At 43.5% G+C, this 21,594-nt stretch overlaps 1 long non-coding RNA gene across 1 annotated transcript; it reads right to left on the minus strand.

Annotated features, from left to right (window-relative positions):
- Positions 1–7,866: 7,866 nt before the first annotated feature.
- On the minus strand, positions 7,867–20,888 carry LOC124226103 (uncharacterized). Its single transcript, XR_006885199.1, has 3 exons — positions 20,250–20,888; positions 10,150–10,303; positions 7,867–7,945 (listed from the first exon to the last, which is right to left on the minus strand). It is a non-coding gene; the product is annotated as an uncharacterized LOC124226103 (long non-coding RNA).
- Positions 20,889–21,594: the final 706 nt, after the last annotated feature.

The following is a 21,594-nucleotide window of genomic DNA, read 5'->3' on the forward strand; positions in this document are numbered from 1 at the left end:
GTATAGTATTAAGCTCTATGCAGTATATATTATGGTACATTCTCAGAGTTTTCTACCACTTGTTCCTTATAAACTATAATTATAAATTAATTCTCCCCTTAATTTATTAGTATTACTATCTATTAAAATTTATTAAGCCAAACTTTTCCAAAGAAAGTCACTCCCTGCTTGTAAAGGGAGCCCATTTGGAAGGTGAATTAAGTGGGTTTTGCCACTAGGGTACAATTTACAAGTAAGTTGTACAATTTAGTAGGTGATGGTTACACTGAATTCTTGAGAGTCGGACTCGGTGAAAAGAATCGCTTTTTTCAGGTGGCTGAAAACCAGAAAGGGGCTTTCCATTTATTAGAAGACTCTCCATGACTGCTGTTTAATAGAAATAGAACAAGAGCAAAAATGTGTAATTTTAAATTTTCTGGTTGCCACATTTTTAAAAAGTAAAGGGAAAAAGTAAAATTAACTTTAATAAAACGTTTTATGTGACAGTATATCTAAATTACTATCATTTCAGCATACAATCAATTTAAAAATTATTGATATGTTTTGCATTTAAAATCTAGTATGTATTTTGCACTTATAAGTGCATCTCAATTTGGACTAGCCACATTTAAGGTGCTCAGAAACCACATGTAGCTAACTGGCTGCCATATTGGACAGATTAGCTCTAGATCAACCATGTGCTATTGAAGACAGACACAAGATACAAATCACATCAGCTGCTACGACTATTGATGAAACTGAGCACGAGGTTAAAAACTCTCCCCTGGAGCAAAACCCTGAGTCAAGCTTTGCTACCTGCCGCTGCACATGCTCAGCATAATCAGCTGTTGTTGAACACTAACCAGGTCTTTCTGTCCCTTCGTGAGCTGTCTTTCCCAGGAAGCCAAGGTCCAGACAGCAAGATTCAGCCTCACAAGGCCAAATGCAGGCTGAAGATGAAAACCAACCAGGAAAGTCCAGACAGTTCAGAGAAAAGAAATTCAGTCTTCAGGGCCAAACGCAGGCTGGTGGGAAGGCGCCAAGAGCAAGGCCACATGCTCCCCTCCCCACCTAAAACCCCAGATAAGAACCCCTCCCTTTTTCCCTTTCAGGAGGTGGATCTGAGTGCTAACTCCCACCTCCGGCTGCCTTTTGATAGTAAACCTCTTTCTTTGCCCTAAGCTGGTGTTTCAATGTTTTTCCTCATTGGCCCTACTGTGCAGTGGTAAAATAGCCTGTGTTTGTGTTCAGTAACATTGATTCATTTTTTAAAAATTTATTGTGGGAAAACAAAAAGAGCAGATTGAGGGAGATTAATGTAATTAAATATAGCTTAAATCTGTTATTTAATTACTACTTTAGAATATGACCATATTTGTAAATACAACATAGTATTAAAGTTCTAATAATAGAAATAATTCACTGGAGATAACATTTGTTGTCACTTTCCTTTCATACAAAAATAGGTGAACTATACAGGGAAGCATCTGATTAGAATGATTTGTATGCAATCTTCTTTCAAGGCTTCAATTTGATTCATTTTTAAGACAGCTAGAATTTAGTGGGAAATAATTTCTAAAACTAAATAGCAAGATGCTTCTGATACATGCCTTAAGACACAGCCTCGAGAAATGCTAGACACTATGATATCTACATGGAAAAAATTAAAGTCTACCATAAAAAATACAGAATACATGAATAAAACGTAATCTTAGGAATAGTGTCTGTGCAAGACAGTCCTCATTTGTATTTGGCCATATTAAACGGTAAACTGGAGGATTTCCTTCCCAGCTTTCTACTAAGTAGAGCAGTTGTCCAACGGAGGACACTTGGCCATCAGATCAGAGAAGGGCAAGTTTTACTCCATCTGGTTTATGATCTCTTCACTTGAGGGGTTGGCTCCGTGGGTTACAGACTGTTTAGAACGAAAGATTCAGCCCTTATGAGGTTGACGCGGTTCTTACTCATCCCTCTCATCTGTTTCCTATGGAAACTCTTTCAGAGGAAACTCTGACGACCGGTCCTGAGCCGGCTGCACGTGTGGTTAAAGGTCTCGCGCTGCCTGTAGAGTGAGCGAAGGCCACGCGCATCTCTCTGGACACCTGAGTACAATTCATGTTCCTAGGTTTCTGGAGATCACTGGATCTAAAAGAAAAAATCCAATCAATTATGTAACCACATTGATATTCCAAAGAGCAAGGAAGCAAAGAAAATTGTTGCTTTGGGCTCCACAAACCCCAACCCTCAGGATTTCAAAGAACAAAAAGTCTCGTTTATAGGAGGTACTGTAAAAGTGGGGCTAGTAAAGCTTTATAATTCAGACAGACTCAGTTTCAAATCCTACCTCTAATTGAGTAACTTTCAGCTTCAGTGTGACCTGACCCTCGGTTTTCCAAGCCTTAAAACAGAAACAGCATTTATATCATGAAATCATTAGTAGGATTAAATGAGATGACGTATGTAAAGCACCCCATATACCATTTGGCACATAAGCAACCAATAAATGGCAGTAACTATTAATAATTAATTAACCCAATGAGCTTTAAAAAGCCATCGTCATTTTCACACTAAAGAAAAAGTACACAGTAAGACTATATACCAAAAGGCAAAATCAAACTAACCTGAAAAAGCCAGTCGGAACAGCCGGTTTTGTCAGTGCCTATACTCAATTTATTCTTAGCGTTCCCAGGTTTACAAGTACCCACCTTCTGTGCAGCGTGATGCCATGCCACCGTTGGGCCTGTGCGAATTGCAGATCACATAATGTAAATGCCTGGGAGGATGTATGTGGCTGTCTCCTGACACATTAGCTATTTGGAAAACAGGTGCTGGTTTCCAGGGGCTGTTACATGAAAAGCAAGCTGACGTCTACTGAGGACAGATGCATGAAGGGCATCAGATTTCCATTCCACTAACTCTGCACGTTCAGATACAAGGTGGCACGAGAAGAGATTTCCTTACCGTGGCCTCGCCCTTTCCAGCACCGCACACCCCTTGTACAACTCCTCCACTCCAAACAAACACAGAAGCAAAAGTCATCAGGTGGTCTTGTTTTATAAAAAAGGTGTTGTGGGGGCTGGCCCAGTGGTGTGGCGGTTAAGTTTGCACATTCCGCTTTGGCAGCTCGGGGTTTGCTATTGGGGACCCAGGTGCAGACCTAGCACCGCTCATCAAGCCGTGCTGTGATGGTGCCCCATGTAAAATAGAGGAAGACAAGCACAGATGTTAGCTCAGGGCCAATCTTCCTCAAAAAAGAAAAAGGTTTTTGGGGCTACTGGGGAGAGGTTAAATGCAGCAGCAGCTGAACAGCCGTGGCACCTCCTCCTTCCATTTTCTTTTTTAGGTTGACTTGAAAAACAACAGCCAGGGATTTGCGTTAGGAGAAGTGTGCCATTCATCGGCACCGTGAGCGTGTGTGCCGTCAGAGGAAGGGGTGGACCTGCGCTCAGGGAGGGCCTGGCTAGAGAGGAGGATGTGGTGCAGCAGGCTCTGCTCGGGCCAGCTCGTTTCATATCGTCAAACCAGCAGCAGCCCCTGCTCCCGGCGGCAGAGGGAGGCGGAAGAGCTGGCCTGCAGGAGTCTCGCTGCCACGCGCGAGTCTTGGCTGTGCCACCAACTGGTGTGCGACTTCAGACAAATCACCTACCTTCCTGAGCCTCAGTTCTTAGAGCCATAAAATGGGCACAATAAAAGAACCAAACTATCGTTGCTGTGGGAAATTAGAAAAGGTTTATCACAATGCCTGACGTACAGCAAACAAGCATTTTCTGTGAGCTATTTTCTGGTGATTGAAGAATTCAACTTACAAATGTCTTTCTAAATCTCTGGATGAATCTATAGCTTACCAAAGTAATAATAACACCTGCCATTTTGGAGTTCCTTAGAAAGGTCCGGCACCTAGTCCAAAGTCACACGCCTGGTTCACAGCACAGCCAAGGCTGGAACTCAGGCAGCGAGCACTTTATGTCTATTTAGTATGTTGACAAGACCACTGACAAGAATATCATCTCCTGGCAGCTGAGGAAACTAGGCGCGGCCCACGGCAGTGTTGCAAGTAGACAGTCCAGCTGAGGTGGAGGTTGATGTCACAACCCACTTATTTTTGGTCCAGTCCCTCTTTATGACATTGATCTTTCTACTAAGAGACCAAAAGATGTGGCTCAGACAGACAGGAGCTGAAAACTGACCTCAGCTGCCACTTTATCCAGGTTGTGAGGGCTGAATCTTGCTTTATTTTGATCATCATTTTGATAACATGATCCAGAAAGTTCTCTCCCTGAGGACTCTGGTCAAGAAGCTTTCATGTATAAATATAGACACTATCCTTTTTCTCCTTCACACTGTGATTGCTATACAGGGTAATAGGTGTTCCTTCCCTTCAAAAGGGCAAATTTTCTTAGTTTGTAGACAAGAGAAAACTTATTAGCCTAAGAAAAATTAAAATGATGAATAGAAAAATCACCAGAAAGTCACACCTCATCATTTCCACTTACCTAAAGTCCTCCTACAGGCCAAAACAGTTTCCTGAGAGACCAAGCAAACCTAGCTGGAGACCAGGTGATACTAATGGTAAAACTTCATCATGCTTGCCTCTTATTAGCGGACAGCTTTTGAGGAGGATCCTAAGAAAAGGAAAGTTCTAGAACATTCAGCTGGTGCACACCTGGAACAGTGCTTTCAACTGTGTGTTTCAGAAGCTGTGAGTTGGGTTATTAAAAGTTCCCTTAGGAGTGAACTGTTCACCCTTCTCAGGTAAATTCTCTCTTCCAAGGCACTGAATGGGCAGCACCTCGAGGCCCAGAAGAAGTTTCTTCCTTGGCCAGCTCTGGTGATCAGTTCAGAATCACACCACCTCTGGCATCCTTTGGCCTGTGTTAGTTTCCTGTTATACTGTAAGAAATTTCCACAACTCTGTGGCTTAAAACAACTCACATTTATTTTCTAACATTTCTGGAGGTCAAAAATGCAAAATGGGGTTCCCTGGGTTAAAATCAAGGTGTGGCAGGGCTGGCTCCTTCTGCGGGCTCCAGGAGAGAAGCCATTTCCTTCCCTTTTCCAGTTTCTGGAAACCGCCCACGTTCCCTGGACACTCTGACCTCTGCTTTGGTCTGTTTCTGTTGACAACAGAACATCTCAACAAGAGACCGAACATCTCTTTCTCTCTCTGACCCCCCTCCTCCCACCTTAAAGGACCTTTATGATTACGTTGAGAGCCCACCCAGATAATCCAGGATGATCTCCCATCTCAAAATCCTCAACCTAATCCCATCTGCCTGTGATGTAAGATGATTCGCCAGGTAAAGTGCCAAGTCACAGGGTCTAGCGACTAGGATGTGGACGTGGTTGGGTACCATTGCTCAGCCAACCACAAAGCCTGAAGGAGAGGGCCCAGCTGGACCTAGAGCAGACCCTCTGGACAGCCACCTGCTGATAGTGGGGTCTTTCCTGGGGTGTGCCTTCCCCACCCGGGAGGGCGTGCCTTTCCGTAGGTCCCACATTCACCAGCAATAACGAAAGCACCACGAGGCTTTTGCTTTTATTCAGAAGATGAAATGATCAGCTGAGAGAAAGCCTCGATCTGACCCATAGATTCTAAGTCACTCACTTCGAAAAAGAACGTAGAATAAAGGATAGATATCTAATAATAAACTATCTTGTAATTTCCAGTGAGTGAATGCTGTATTGCTTTTTATATTCAAACACATAGGATTTTTCATTAGGGCATTTTGTTGACTCTGACATTTTCAGAACCATTAAGTTTGTTTCCACAGCTATTTTTCAAGGGCCAATAAGGAAAAGAAATGGAACTTAATTGGAAGATAAAACAGAATTGAGCCCAGAACATCTGAGTTAATGAGCAATAGAGTTGATATTGATTTCGTTGTATAAATAACATTAACTCTCAATAGCAATTAGTGCACAGAGAGACTGCTTGTTTAACTTATCTAATAAGACAGGTTCGTTCATTTAGAGTATTAATCTAAAATAGGATATTAGCAGCCAGGAGGTCATTGATTTGTTCACCAGAATTAAAGCCGATGAAGCTCTTTCCTGTTCTGTGCACTAAACCAGACGCTGAAATCCGAAACTTCGCTGCAGCTAGTGATAAGAAAAAAAGAAATTCTAGCTAAAGGGAAATATTTTAAATTGGTTTTCCTGTTGTAGAAACATTAAACCTTTCATATTATCATAGCCATCCTAGAACACTTGTGGTTATGATTAAAAAGAAAAGAAAAGAACAACTGCTGTAACCCGCACCCACAAAACAAGTTCAGGTCTAACAGCAAAACCACGACGAACCAACGTGTGGGTAACAGTGTGAAAGTTACCACGGAATGATCCTTCGCCAAAAACCACTGATGGCCGCCCAATACAATGGGGGCTATTCAATGCATCAGTTTGGAGTCTTCAGTATTACCTCAGAAGGCACTGTCTTTTGCTACCTCTAGAACTCCCTAGTTTCTCCAAAGCACTCGTGATTCAATTGCTTGTTTTTAAGTGTTGAACATATCTAAGGATGAGGCAAAATAGCCAATCAACTGACCCTGAATAATAAGCAAGCTTAGCTGTTATGCCTATTCTGGGATCCTCTGGACAAAGAACGTTTTCAAGCTTCCAATTTTTCTGGTGGTTAAAATGTTTTACTTCTAAGCAATGGATCAGAAATGGAGTCGATATGATTCTTAAGACAATCTAAATAATCTGCTACAGATTAAGTTACATCTTATGGATAGTTTAAAGATATGGCAAATAAATGCACACAATGCCCAAGACATTCTACCACACACTGGGCCGGGCAAAGAAAACACTGCACAGACAGAGTATGTAGAGTGACACAGCGAAACTGGTCGAAGCACATATTGCACGCCGCAGGATTGGGTGCCACTGTCTCTTGGTCGGTACAAGGGACACAAAGATGATGTATTCACAACTGCGGACTCAAAAGAGCTCAGAGGAGAAGATAACCACATCAACAAATGGATACAATACAACATGGTAGCTACTACAACAAAAGGAAATTTAGTTAAGAACTCTGGTGGTCTAAGGAGTTCAGGTCAGCTGCGGAAAGAAGAGACATTCGGACTGAGTATTGAAAGATGAGCTCCCCAATGAGTGAAGGGACAGGGAATCCCGCGAAGGGAAAAACAACAAACAAAGTGAGAGGGTGAGGACAGGACACAGTCTGCGGTTTGCGTGGCTTTGGGCCAGAATAGACCTGAGGGGATGGCTGGAGATAACTGCGCAATGGTAAGCTAGGGCATGACTTCATGGTAAGTGTGGCGAGACTTCTGTGCCGTGTTGAAGAACCTGCTCACAATTCTCCAGGCAATGAATATAAAGCAGGAGAATTTCATAATCGTATCTATTTTTCACAGATATTTGAGGGATTCTAAGAAGGCAAAGTTAGAAAGTGGAAAGATTGGTAATGGAAAAACAAGTTAGGAATGCAGGGGTTCAGACAAGCTATACTGTGGGAACAGCAGCGGGAAGAGCCAGATGCGAAAGACACTTTGGTGGTGGAGTAACCGAAGGTGGGTGAGAGAGGGGTAGCTGTGAGGGAGGATCCTCAAATTCCTAGTTAGGAAAACGAGGTGGATGGAAGCCCCAGTGGCCAGAGAAGAGAAGGCAACAAGTCACAGGGAAAAGATGATTCGCTTGGGAGCAAATTGCAGCTGTGGTATATGAGGGCGTCTGGAGAAGAGGTTTAGCTGGTAGCAGGAGGTGTGGACCTGGACGTATTATCCAGAAGAAGCTGCCATAGACACGGGAACAGATGAAAACATGTTAGAGAAATAACTCTGTTGGATTTCATATTTATTTGCCTAATACTAGGAAGGAACATAGTGCAGTGAAAATACATCATCTGGGAAATGTCCACAGGGAATACTTCAATCCATGTTTCTGGAAAGCAGATTTTCAAGATGTATGAAGACTCTTCTAGGAATTTCACTTCTAAGAATTTATCCTAAAGAAGAACCAAAAATATGATCAGGATTTTACTTTCAAAAAAGGCCATCACAAACATTTCAATAGCTAAATATCAGAAATGACGTAGATGGTCAACAAAAGGAATTGTTAAACGATACATACATCATATACTATTATACAATGTATAAATTGTAAAACATGATCCCATAGCTGAAAATCGTGTTTTTAAAGGAATATTTAATACCATGGAAAAATCCGCAGGATAATAAATGTGTGCCATGATACAGCTGACCTATTATGTAATATTATTCAAGTCTAGAAAAATTGTTAGAAGATAATGGAGTTATGGGTAATTTTCATTTCCTTCTTTATAGTTTACATATTGTCTACATCTTCCACTAAAAATAATTACTCTTATGAGCACGTAAATAATTTTTAAATAAATAGGGAGAGATATAAGTATATATGCAGTTATACAATAGGAGGAGGAGGAGGAAAAATGAAATAAATGCACTTTGAAGAAACATAAAGACTCTGAAGGACGGCACAGCAAACTTAGGCAAAGAGGCAACAGAATGAAATTGGGTCAGCAGCCAGGCAGGGGTTGAATTTTTCCCCTAATGTTTCTCAAACTTACAAAAATGCACACTTTGTTGTAGAAGAAAGACACCCATTCCAGTGCCCCTTGACATGGGAAGAGACTATGTTGACCCTATCTATATGTCTGAGAGAGTTATTTTTCATTATGAAATTACAAGTTGCCGCTTTGGAATAAAAAAAAGTGAGAGGGGGAGGGGATAAAGCAAAACAATTAATACCTCCGCCCTCAGATTCCTGGCTAAATCTGACATCTTCTCATGGCTGTTAACCAACATCGATTGCAAGACTGGTGAATATTTGTAATATGACTACATATTGGCAAATTCTCATTCACTATTTGCTAAGTCAATTGAGAATATCCCGGTGCCTAAATATCATAAAAGGAATGATCTGTAGAAATACAACATTTTAAGATTTGGGTACAGTTTATGCCTCCCCACCTTAAAAAAATCTGATTACTTTTATGATCAGTGGCGCCAGGCTACATTAGAAGGAACTGAGCCAATACAATAAAGGAAGTGATTTATTTTTGCTGACAGCTTTCTTATGTTTCATAGTCCCATGTCCAAGGATATTTCTGATATGTATCTCTTCTTTGATATTTCATGTGCAATTTCCTCCCTCTTGGGTTTCATTCTCTTCTTTTAATCTAACAAGTAGCTAACTATTTAATTTACACTTACTATAAGAATGTATAGACTAGATGAAGAAGCAAGATGTGGGTACTAAAGGATCAGAGAACTATGTAAAATGAAACTAACCAAGTGCTTAGAAAAATCTTTCTTCTTTTACAGAAGTCAGGCTCTATAAACATTTGTTGAAGAAAAGAATGAACGCAATATCAATAAATTACAGAAGAGAGGTAGAAATAGAGGCTAAAGGAGTAATGGAAGGCAAGTGCGTGGGCAGGATTTGCAAAGGCAAGAAGTCCTGCTGGGTAGTGAAGCAGTGTCTAGCAAAGCTCAGAGGCCGAGGCGAGGAGACTCCTGGAGCAGGAAGTTACGGCAGAGAGCAGGACAGGTGAACCAGAACCAAGAAACAAGTTCTTCTTTAAAGGGGAGCTAGACGGGGAAGCTAGGACTTTGGACTTGAGAAGTAGGCAATTAGAAAGCTACTGGAAGTTCTTGAACAAGGGAACAAGATGCTCAAGGTGGCATTTTGGAGAAGGTAGATTGCATTGGAGGCAAAAGAAATGGAACTTAGGAGAGAGAGTGAGAAGCCTTCCCTCTCTGCCTAGGCTGAGGTGAGGAAAGCATGGCGTTGGCGGCGCAAATGAGAATAAAGGATAACAGCAGGAGATATGTTAAACGAAGAATGAGCTGATTTAGTGACTTACTTGGATATAGGAAATAAAGAAAAGCTAATAGGGAAAATACTTGCAATATTCAAGTCTGTTCCCCGGGTCAATTACGATTCACTAAACTAAGCAAAGAAGTTGGGTAAAGGCCTTTGCAGCCTGAACAGGAGCTTAGGGTACCAGCAAAGTGAAGGCCCCAACGTTTTACAAAATAATCTGATGTTTTAGAAAAAACATCCAAATTGCTATATTGGGAAATATTAGAACTTAGACTTTCTGACTTGATGGTTTAGTATTTTAAATTGTTTTGAATGGCACACGGAAGGTGGGGAGCAAGGAGTCACCTGATTCGTTCTGGTTCTAAGGAACTCTGTCCAGCCCGGGAGGAGTCAGCACGGCACGAGGGGGCTTGGCTTTGAGACCCAGTGAACCTCGCACGGGAGCACGGACGTCCAGTTAGACCCAGCAGGCCATTGGTAACCTGGTTCTGGAGTCCATCTAGATCAGGGATGAGAATGCAAGAAGGATAATAGACATTTTATTTTGAGAGAAAATAAATTTATTATGAAAAAATCAAATCAAATTTTTAATTTTTTCATATTCCATTTTACTCTTTGACTATATCTATGCATGTGTCGTATGGTGGTGATAATTGTGTATGGAATTTTGTATTCTGAATTTTTTCTGTTATACTCTCACAAGCAGTTCCCCATAATTCTACTGTCTTCAAAAAAATCCAACAATTTTAATAGCTGGTAAATATTCCGTCGAGTTGATGTATTGCAATAAATAATATTCCGTTTACCTGGGCTATTTCTGATCTTTCTCCACTGTAGATAATGCTACATTAAACATCTTCACACATATGCCCTTTTTTTTTCTGTTGAATTATCTCATTTAGGATAAGTTCTGTCATTTAGGATAAGCTGCCTGGATATAAAATCAAATTATATTAACAACCTCTAATTCTTGATTGCCATGTTGATTTTATTTTTACTTTTTTCTGTTTATGAAATAGCTACATGTACTCTATACAAATATCAAGCTTCATAAAGCTACACAATGGAGGAAAAGAAAATTCCCTCTTATGTCAGCTTCTAAAAGTAATCATTGTCAAAGATTTGTACTTGTCTTCCAAATTACTTTTTCTTCTCTATGCATATACTAATATATATTATTATTAATTTATATGAAATTTTGATCATGGTCTACTCACATTTTAATCCTTTATTCTCCCTAATGGATGCATAAGGGTGTCTTTGTATAGTTAGGCCATAATTCACAGATGCTGCATTAAAGAGTATGAAAAAATTTTAATTTAATAGATGTTCTTAAATTGTGTTCAAAAACATATTGCTTAAGAGAAAGAAGCCAGTCACAAAAGACCACATAGTGTATGATTCCATTCCCATGAAATGTCCAGAATAGGCAAATCCACAGCAATAGAAAGTCGATTAATGGTTGCCTGAGGCTGGGGGGCTAGTGCGGGGAGTGACTACTAAGGAGTAGGGGATTTCTTTCTGGGGAGATAGTCACGCAACTCTGTGAATATACTAAAAATCCTTGACTTGTAAAACAAAACAAAACCAGAACTATATTGCTTTCCAAAAAAGATTTCCGAAGCTACGCTGACCCCACCTTCCCCCTGCTGTCCCAGAGCCTGTGCTCCCCAGGCCGCCTTCCAACACACAGGGCGCCTTTGCCCCATATCCCTCATCTCACTGGGAATGGACATGTATGTCTTCCTTGCTTCTCACTTGCATTTCTATTTCTTCACAGAACCTTTTCTAAAAACAAAACAAAACAAACTAACAAGTGAAAATAACTTTGAACCTCACATCACAGGTTACACATCCAGATGGCACCCCCTCATGCCCTGAAGCTTGCAGCCGCTGGGTCTCCGCCACTTTCTTCAACGCTGCTTCTGTCCCACTTCTTTGTGATGTAAGCATCCACATAGAAGATCCTTCTAATGCCTTGGTCTCTCAGTTCCTTGTTCCTCTCTGATCTAATGATCTTGTCCTCGACGTTATCTCCTAATTATGCCCTAGACCTTGTCATATCAGTAAGTGTTTCCCCTCCATAATCTCAAGTTCAAGCATCCCACTCTCCAGTCACGACTATTTTCCTAACTCCCTCCACTATTCCAACTATTTTCCAACCGACAAGAACAAAAGAGAGCCTCCCACCTTTCTCTGTTCCTCATCACCTTCATGCCTTCCATCACCTTCTTCTCCAGTGTAAATTCTATGGTTCCAGCATTAGAGGAATTATGAACCATTGCCTTAACCCTTAACTCCTATGTCGCTCTTCATCATCCTCTCCTGGAAAAAACACAATTCTGTTTAAATACAGTTCACTGTCTGCTTTGAACCCACACCCATGCAGGTGAACGTGGCTGGAGAAAATGACAAAGTGGTGCTGACAGGTCCCACTGAATTCATGACAAAGACCTCCAGTGGTCTTTAGTACTGCTGGGGGCCACCACATTCCATTTCCCTCCTCTGTTCACTCTCCTTTCTCCTAAATTACTGTTTCATACTTTCTACTCTCATCCACCATCCAACAGCTCCTCTCCCTTCCTGGGGCTGAGAGGAGGATCTTGTTTCTTATTTCACTGAGAAAAAAACAAAGAGCTCAGAAGAGAAGTTTTATAAGCACCCACCATCTCATCTACACACCACCCAGTTTCTGTGCCTGCAGTAGACTCTGCCCTCCCTCGCAGCGCTAGAGAATGGATGAATTGTCTGCTCTCCTGTGCAGGGTCCACTGCTCCACTTATGGCCGATCCCAGGCTTCCTCACCTACTCGAGGGTATTGTTTTGGTGAATCTCCCCTTTTGTCCCTGCATCAAGTGTCCCGCTTTCTACTGGATCATTCCCTTCAATATACAAACATGCAAATATTTCTTTCATTAAAATTTTTTTTTAATCTAAACTCCCTCTCTTGCTACCAAGTCCTTACACTTCCCCTTTGGAGCAAATCTTCTCCATAGTTTTCTGTTTTCGCTGCTAGTACCATGAAGTGGATTCCAATTCCTAGCAACTCTGGGTACAGCAGAGCAGAACTCTGCCCAGTCTTTGCACCATCCTCTTACCCTCTGGTTCCAAATCGGACTATGCTCCACTGCTGTTCATAGGGTTTTCAGGGCCAATATTTTTGGAAGTGGGTGGTCAGGTCTTTCTTCCTAACCATTTTCTACACTCAGTCTCAAATTCCTCTCCCCCCATTAGCCTTTAACTCGCATCTATCAAGCTTTTGCTTTCACTAAATCACCTTTGTCAAGGTCTCCACATGGCAGTCCAATGGTCAATTCCCGTCTTCATGTTACTCTCTATTGGTAGCATTAAACCACGGTTGACCCTTGCCTCCTTTCTGAAATGCTTTCTTCATGTGGCTTCCGGCATATCACACTCTCCTGGGGTCTTCCTACCCCTCATAATTCTTTCTCAGTCTCTTCTACTGAGTCTTCATCTTCCCCTTATCCCAATACCACAGATGCCAAGGGCTCAGTCTTCAGATGTCCTCACTTCTCCATCTACAATCACCTCCTTGGTACTCTCATCTAATCTCATCTTAATAACAAGCTGTAGCTTGTGTCTTCCAAATGTCTACCTGATCCTCCATCTGGAGAGCCTCTTGCTCACCACCTCCCCCAACTCTGGCTTCGTTTCTGCTCTTCCCTCACGCCAGGCACATTTCCAGCTCAGGGCCTTGGCACACCTTGGCCCCTCACCTGGGACACTCTTCCCCAGATACCAACATGTCCCTTTCTCTCCTTTTGTTCAAACTTTTGTGGAAATGTCACCTTCTCAGTAGGTTCTTCCTGAATGCCCTATTTAGAATTACCACCCCACTCCATCTTGGCACACCCTAGTCCTCTTTCCTGCTTTAATTTTCTCCTTATCCCTTATTGGGTAGATCCATGTTTTTTAGTTTATGTTCTATCCCTCACCTGACTCCACTGTAATGTAAACTGAATGAGAGCAGGGGTTTCTGTGCGTTCACTGATATATCTCCAGAGCTGTGAATAGTTTCTTACTTATAGTACGTTCTCAATAATTATATGTTGAATGAATGAATGAACAGATGCTAAGAGCAATGTGCCAGTTTCACTGTAACGTTACCAGGCCAGAGTGCCCATATTTTTTTTAAAAATTGTTTATTTAGTAAGCTTTAAAAGAAACCTCAAATTTCCTAATTTGTGCTTCTTTAAAAACTATCAATTACTTAATAAAGCTGCTATTTGTTTCCTGTGCCTATTTAGGGCTCAGATTTTGGAAAGCAACAAGACCATTTTCCATTTGTTGGCTGTGATGTCACACAGCAATCTAAAACAGTCATTGTGGCAAGGAGTTTGGCGATGCTGAGACAATACACACTGCACACATAGAATGTTCTATGATTAATAGCCCAGAGCCAGCACAAAGCTTTCTCAAATCTTGAAATTAAAGTATGATGTTCAGTTGTCTGTCTAAAGGTAACCTTGAATTTGTTTTCAAAAATAAAATGCAGAAAATCAACACCATTTAAACCTTCAAGATTCTGTCATGTTGGAAAGATCTGCACTGTCCATGTCGGTCCCCACTCGCCACATGTGGCTGTTGGACACATCAGTGTGGCTGGTACTAATTGAGATCCACAGCCAATGTAAAATATACACCAAATTTAAAGATTTAGCATGAGAAAAAAAGGAAGACATAATTTTTTATTACTATGTGTATATTTATTACATGTCATCATAATTTGGATAGGGTGGATTAAATAAATATATGAATAAAACTAATTTCAACTGTTGCTTTTTACTTCTTAATGTGGCTCCTAGAATATCTAAAATGTCATACATGGACAATGCTGGTTTAGAGTAAAAAAAGACTAAGGAGACATAACAATAAATTGCAATACGTGACCCTAGATTGGATCCTGTTTTAAAAAATAACAAAGAACTATAAAAACATTCTTGAAGCAACTGGAGAACTTTGACTATGGACTGGATAGTAGGTATGTATTCTTAAACAAGAGACTGTTTTTACTTTTTGGGCAAACATTCTAAAGTGTTTAGCGGTTCATTATCATGACGGCTAAACTTATTTTCAAGTATTTAGCAATACATATGTTTATAAGTTAACATTATATAATAATATTTATGTTACATTTAAATGTTTTATTTATATTATATTAAATAATACATTTATTTAAACTATAAGTATCATATCTATATTCTATATTTACGTGTTTACGTATATCTCTATATTTACACGTAGTTATATACGCATGTCTGTGTGTATAGATAGATAGCAAAATAGTAGAAATCATTGACTCTGTACAGAAGTTAATTGGTTTTCATTGCACCGTTCTTTCAACAGCCACTCTAGACGTTAGAATTTTTTCATTATAAAAAATTGGGGAAAAGTTTATGGCTCCCCCAGAAAAACTTTTGGCTAAAGCCAAATGACAAAATTGTACCACAGTGGCAAACACATGGAAGAAAACCTATATAAAACCATTACAATTCAGAGTCAAACTATAAATGACTTTTTTTTTCTTTTTGCGTAGAAAGATTTGTCCTGAGCTAACATCTGTTGCCAATCCTCCTCTGTTTTTTTCCTCCCGAAAGCCTCAGGGCATGGTTGTATATCCTAGTTGTAAGTCCATCTAGTTCTTCTATGTGAGCTGCCACCACAGCGTGGCACGGACAGACTTCTGGTGTGGCTCCATGCCCAGGAAACGAACCTGGGCTGCCGAAGTGGTGAGAGAGCCAAACTTTAACCACTAGACCCACTAAGCTCTAAATGACTAAAAAGTGTATACATTTTATGCAAGCTTATGGACTGATTTCCCTCTAAATATACCAAAACTCCCTTAAACCACTTTCTTCACTTTGAGAAAGCAACTTCTTGAAGGAATACTATAAACCAAAGACAACATTTTGCCGGTTAGAAATTGCTGTCTGTCCCTGGGAGAGTGGATTGGTGAGTTTTCACTTTCTGTGGATGGTAATCCTTGGTCTGTGCCTTCAGTATCGTAGATGCATCTTTTGAATCACACTCATAGGCCCCACGCATGCTAGTCTTTCTCAGATTGATTGACATCTCCACATTTTCACATTCCAGCCTACTTCCAGAAAGCTGAAATGATGAGCTAGTCTTAAATGCCCTGAGAGCTTCTTTGGGAGGGTCATTAGGATGACACACAAAACAAGACGTACAGCGGTACACAGGATGATGACTGACTGTTTGGCAGGCTCAAGGATTGAGCAACATTAGTTGTGAAACAGAAGTTGTTTTTTAGTAACATATTTATTTGGAAGCAAAGATATTATGACTTTACCACATTACTTCAGTCAGAGAAAGAGTCTCAACACCACTGCAAAACGTAAAATGCCAAAAGAGAGCACTACATTTGTGCAAGACACTTGTTTAAATTTCTTCAAGTGCAAGCAGATATCTGACGTTCTTTTATGAGAAAAATTATTGTAGCCCAAACAATATGTCTTTGTGATGTCACAGGCATCGATTTAATTCCCAGACAGCTCCAGCTCTTGGGCCCCCATGAGATTATACTGGAAGTTAACTCAAAGGGAATGGCGGAAGACCTGGTGCCCTGAAGAAAGCTCAAATGTAGCCAGAATGTTCCAGGGCGGTAAACACAAACTATACACTTAGTGTATGATGCTAACATTTTGCAGGGGCTTCCCCAGCACTCCTCTCCATCCTGAAGGCTCCGTCGTGCTGCTCCTTGTGCCTCCATGATGCTTTCCTCTTCCCCTCATAGCCCACTGGGCACACGTCAGTTCCTTCTGCCCATCAAGCTTGTCCTAGAGCAGAGGCGAGCTTTCAAAGCCCTAGCTCTTGGCACAGAGCCTGGCTCCTCCTGGTTGCTCAGCACGTGCTTGGAGGAGTGGCTCAACCTTTTTTTGACTGAAACTCGCAGTCACAGGTACATTTTGGGTGCAACTCAGTAGACACACACAGATGCCTCTCTCTATAAGAACAAACGTTTCATGAAAAAGGATTTAATCTTCCTGCATGCACTACATGGATATTTCTTAATGTACTCTATTTCATTTTTTTATAAATATTAGTCAAGGCCACTAAATTGATTTCAAACTTATTAATGAACTCTACTTTTAAATTATAGAAGTTAACCACCTGCTAATGATCAGTTAATTGGCCTATTTAGAATCGGTACAATGGAAAAATAGTCTTTTGCCAAAGGTGACTACAGATTTCCTTGGGATCTGTTATGCTTGCTCCAAGTAGGTAAGAATCATTACTATGTCTCTCCCATCAACCTCCCACCACCTATCGCCCATCTACAAAGGCGCGGCAGTGTCACCCAGGCACAGGTCCTTCTAGTCTGCCCTCTCCGGTTGCCTACATTTACCCTGTGGTACTTCCTTGGTGCAGATCCCTATGCTGTCAGTCCTTGGGCCAATATCAAAGAGGAAAGTGGACAGAAATCTTAGCCCCACCATTCAGTGGAGTGGGGAATCGAGTCATTCGCCTTAGAGTCAGGATTAGGAGGCCCAGCCTCATCCCTCCCATGTCCTCAGGGCCCAAGTAGCCCACGAGTTGCAAACATCCACAGGTTTCTGTTCAGTACTTCCCTTGAGCCCCTGTTCTTTAGACCTGAGGTCCTGCCCTGGACCCCCAAAAGTAGCTGGGATCTTGGGAACCATATTGGATCCTGCTGGTCCTCCTGTCTCTCATACACCCAGCAGACTGCTCCTTGGTGCTCAGCACACCATAGGCACCATGCTGCACTGATGGTAGAGCAGAGAACAAGACCCTCCTGCGGGGTCTCACTCACGGTAGCCCTGCTGCTGATCAGGATGTCGGCCCCCCACGTCTGACTAACACCCCAGCTGGCTCCCTGGCATCCTGAGCAGCCAGGCTCCACTCCATCTGCCACTTTGGGTGGTGGCCTTGTCTGACTAACCCCTTTATGCACTGTGGCTCAGAGAACCCAACTGTCCTGTCCCCAGGCTTTGCCCAGCCAAAGCCCCTGGACGTGGATTCAGAACCTTCCTAACTTTGTCTTCCTCCCACCGAATTTGTGTTCCAGGGTCTCAGGCACAGTCACAGTCCCAAGACCAAGGGACAGGTGCTAGAATTTCTGTTCCAAATCCTCCTCTGGAGGAGGAAAAACGAGGGAAAGAGTGATTGTCTGAAAGAGCACACGGGTCACAGGACTCTCTAAGAGGATCTGCGGTTAAAGTGCCCTGCCTAGGACAAGGGCCTGACGTCTGGGAGCCAGTCTTTCTGACTTTAGTTTAAGCTTGGTTAGATGATTAACATGGAAAAGTGCACAGCAGAATGGGTCTGAACTCTGGAGCCAGACTGCTGCCTGGATCCTGCTGTGCCACTCACTCGCTCGGTGGCCTTGAGCACTGTGCTCAACCCTCTGTGCCTCAGTTTCCTGATCCGTGAAAGGGAGAACAGTGCCTACCTTACAGGGTCGTTATCGGGATCTAGAGAGTTAGAGAACTAAAGTGCTCACAGCAGTGCCTGGGTGGGAGAGAGGGAGACTGGATCACAGGAAGCTCTCGGGGACCCTTTCATACCCGAGGGTGCGGAGGCCCAGGGAGTGGAGGGCCAGTGAGGAACACCAGGGACTTCGGGCGCTTTCCTACCTGGGATTTTTCCTTCACTCTCTTTTGTGTGCCTTGGAAGTACTTAATAAGTACAATATTCACTTAATCTGGTCTGCAAGAAGCAGGAGAGAAGAAAAGAAAACTATGCTGGCATCCCAGGAGAGAGCAGCCTTCCCCACCACAGACCCCGACCCACAGCAAGCCGGGGCCTTCTGAAGGCCAAGCTGCCTCTTTCTGGTGTTTCTTCTAAAATATGGGTAGTCAGGGAGGAGTGGAAAACGAATATTAATTGAGCACTTCTTGATTATTGATTATAATCTTCAAAACAACTTTGAGAGAGAACTACCATTTCCGTTTTACAGATGAAGAAACTGAGGCTCAGTTAAAACTTGCCTGATGTACGCCTGCCACTCAGGGCAGAGGTGGGCATCAGTCCCGCTAGCCATCTTTGCTGACTCCACACACCTTGTCTTCCCCTGAGCCACAGCTCCCTGCTCGAGGACGTGCGGCCGTGTCCCCTAACACACACGCACGCCAGCAGGGACAGCCTTAGAGACGCGGGGACGCCGCCTCCCGCTCACTCAGTGTAACTCTAGGATCCACTCTGTTAATAAGAAAAGGAGCGACAAGAACTTTTTGCACGCTTTTCCAGTTTTTCACTCTGAGTGATTTCTGAGTAGCTTATATGCTGTCACATCTGGGAAGTCTTAAAGATTTGGTAAAATTTAGCTCATGGCAGTGAGTTATGTCTTTAGGAGTGAGCTCCTACTTGTGCTGTGAAATGATTCCTTGCATTATAGGAGAATTTTCTAGAAGGCAACCTGTAAACAGAGGCTGATGCAATGTATTTGAAATACAATTCAATTTCCAAAAATCTGATTTCCTCCCACAGCTCTCCAGAGTATTTCCTAACCCTTTACAAACTGATGAGAAAGCCATACCAACAAGCAGCAGACATGGTCCCGTTTTCAAGGTGAGAAACAGGCCCTATGAGGCCAGCGTGAAGCTAGAAGGACACAGGCGTTCATATTTCTGCCCAGGCACTGCCTATCTGGCCACCTTCTTCTGACGCTCTGCGGGAAGGCCAGCACCCTCGGGCCTTCAGCTGCACATTCCATCCAGAATTCAGCACCCCAAAGGGATCAAGGGGATACAGCCCAGCTGTACAGGTGTGGTGGGCCCAAAGGTCAAATACAAGCTCCTCTTCCAATGCTTGGAACCCCCCAAGCCACCTCAACTCGTCCAGCCCGTAGAGAATCTTCCTTTGATTGACTTGTCGCCGCATCCCCGCAGCTACCCGTCACTGTGGAAGAATGAGCTCATGCTCCAGTTAACAGGACTTTTGTTTTCATCTCATTTCTGCGGCACACATTTGGGGTGTCCTCCCCACCCGCCGTGTGGTCGCATCTTTCCGGCCAGCGCCGGCCTGGCCACTGCCCTGAAGACAGCACGAGGCCTGCTGAGGCTGAGGGGCCCGAGAGCCTCGAGCACCCCCAGCGCGCACCCCGGCTGGGTTGGAGCTGTGCTGCACAGCCCCCTCCGCCCGAGGTTCGGCTACCCCTGCCCCATTCCACCTCAGGAGACTCGCTTATCTAACGAAATTTGACTGAAGGGCCAAGTCCAGTTCAAGGTTGAACGAAGGCAGGGAAGAATTTGAGAACCACCATGGGACAATTTCTGCCATGGGACCATGAGTGTGGGGTAGCATGCGCTCGGGGCCAGGTGACAGCCAAGGGTGATATCTGTGTGTTTCCAATCCCTCCCGAGGTCAGGGTGTGGGGACCCTGCCCCGCTCCCAGCCAGGCCTGAGCCCTGGACCCTCAGTGAGCCCACAACAGGAGCAGTTACCTGAGGTGCTGGCCGGCTGCCCTCCTGGTGCCGGGAGGAGGAGGAGGTGACACGTTGGGTGTGACCACAGCAGTGAGAGCAACTTTGTCCCTCGTAGCACTGGCAGCTGTTGCTCATGGATGGGAACAGCCCCACTCCCTGCCACAGTCCACGACAGCACCGGGTCTGACCGCAGGCCGGCGTTATGCTAAGTACACACTGCTGCTGCTGTTGCTGTGGTCACAGGCTGGGCCCTGACACGGGCTGCCTGGATATATGTCCTGTCCTCTTCTCCCCAGCTGCTTCGTCTCTACGACGGGCCATCAGGAGTCTGGAGGATTATATTCCTTAACAATATAAAGCACTGAAAGCGATGGCATGTTGGAATTGCTCAGTAAATGTTACCTGCTATTTTTTCCTTTTCTTATTGACGAAGAGAAAGGTCAAGCAATTTGCCTGAGATCACACAGCTATTAAGAGAAAGAGTGAGGATCTGAAGTAAGGCTTGTCTGGCCCCTTGTCCGTGGTCTCCATTAACTTTCTTTCATCTGCTCACTCCGTATGACTTTCTCTTCATCCTCTCCCCTGGCCCCTTGGGAAGAAGAACCAGCAGCAGATTCCCTGTCTTTTGACCCCAGGTCAGTGTGTCCTGCAGCCTGCCTGTGCACAGAGCCTGGCAGCCTCCCTTCCGAGGTAATGAGAAGGGAGCACGTTATTCATGCCGGGCACCCGAGTCCAGGCGGAGACAGGATGAGTCAGGGCCAGGATTTCAGTCCCCACCCGGCTCCACTAAAAGAAAGGAATTTAAATTATGAGCCCAGGAGATTGAAGGTGGAAAAATCCAACTGCAGTCGACTTTGAAGCGATTTTTCCCCACCCCAGGACTTGCCCATGTGTGGATGCGCCCCCTCAGGGACAGCGTGCTGGTGGGCTCAGAAACGCAGCTGATCCTGCCCAGTCAGGTGAGCCAGAGAAGAAGCCTGCCTGGACGCCGCACCTGCCCAGTGAGAGGAGCCTGGTGTGACCGTGAACTGTACAAGCACAGGGACAAACGAATTGTCGATCTGGACGTTGGCATCTCTGTGTTTTAAAATATAGTGTATGAACAGAAAATTTGGGGCATAATGAGGCCAAGAGATCAGGAAATGATGGCCATTGAAAAGACAGTTTCTTACTCACAGTTCCCAAGAGGAGGGGCACACCGTACCAGGGACGGCCACACAGGGAAGCAGCAGGCAGAGGGAGCGAGGCGGAAACATGGGCTGGCGCTTTGTTGCGGTTTCCTCGGGAAGGAACGGGTGAGGCAGGGCAAGGAGGCTTAGGATTGGCCACTGGAATCATTTCGGTGGGCTCTGAGAAACAGGGA

This window comes from Equus quagga, chromosome 15, assembly GCF_021613505.1.
Source record: "Equus quagga isolate Etosha38 chromosome 15, UCLA_HA_Equagga_1.0, whole genome shotgun sequence".
NCBI lineage: Eukaryota > Metazoa > Chordata > Mammalia > Perissodactyla > Equidae > Equus > Equus quagga.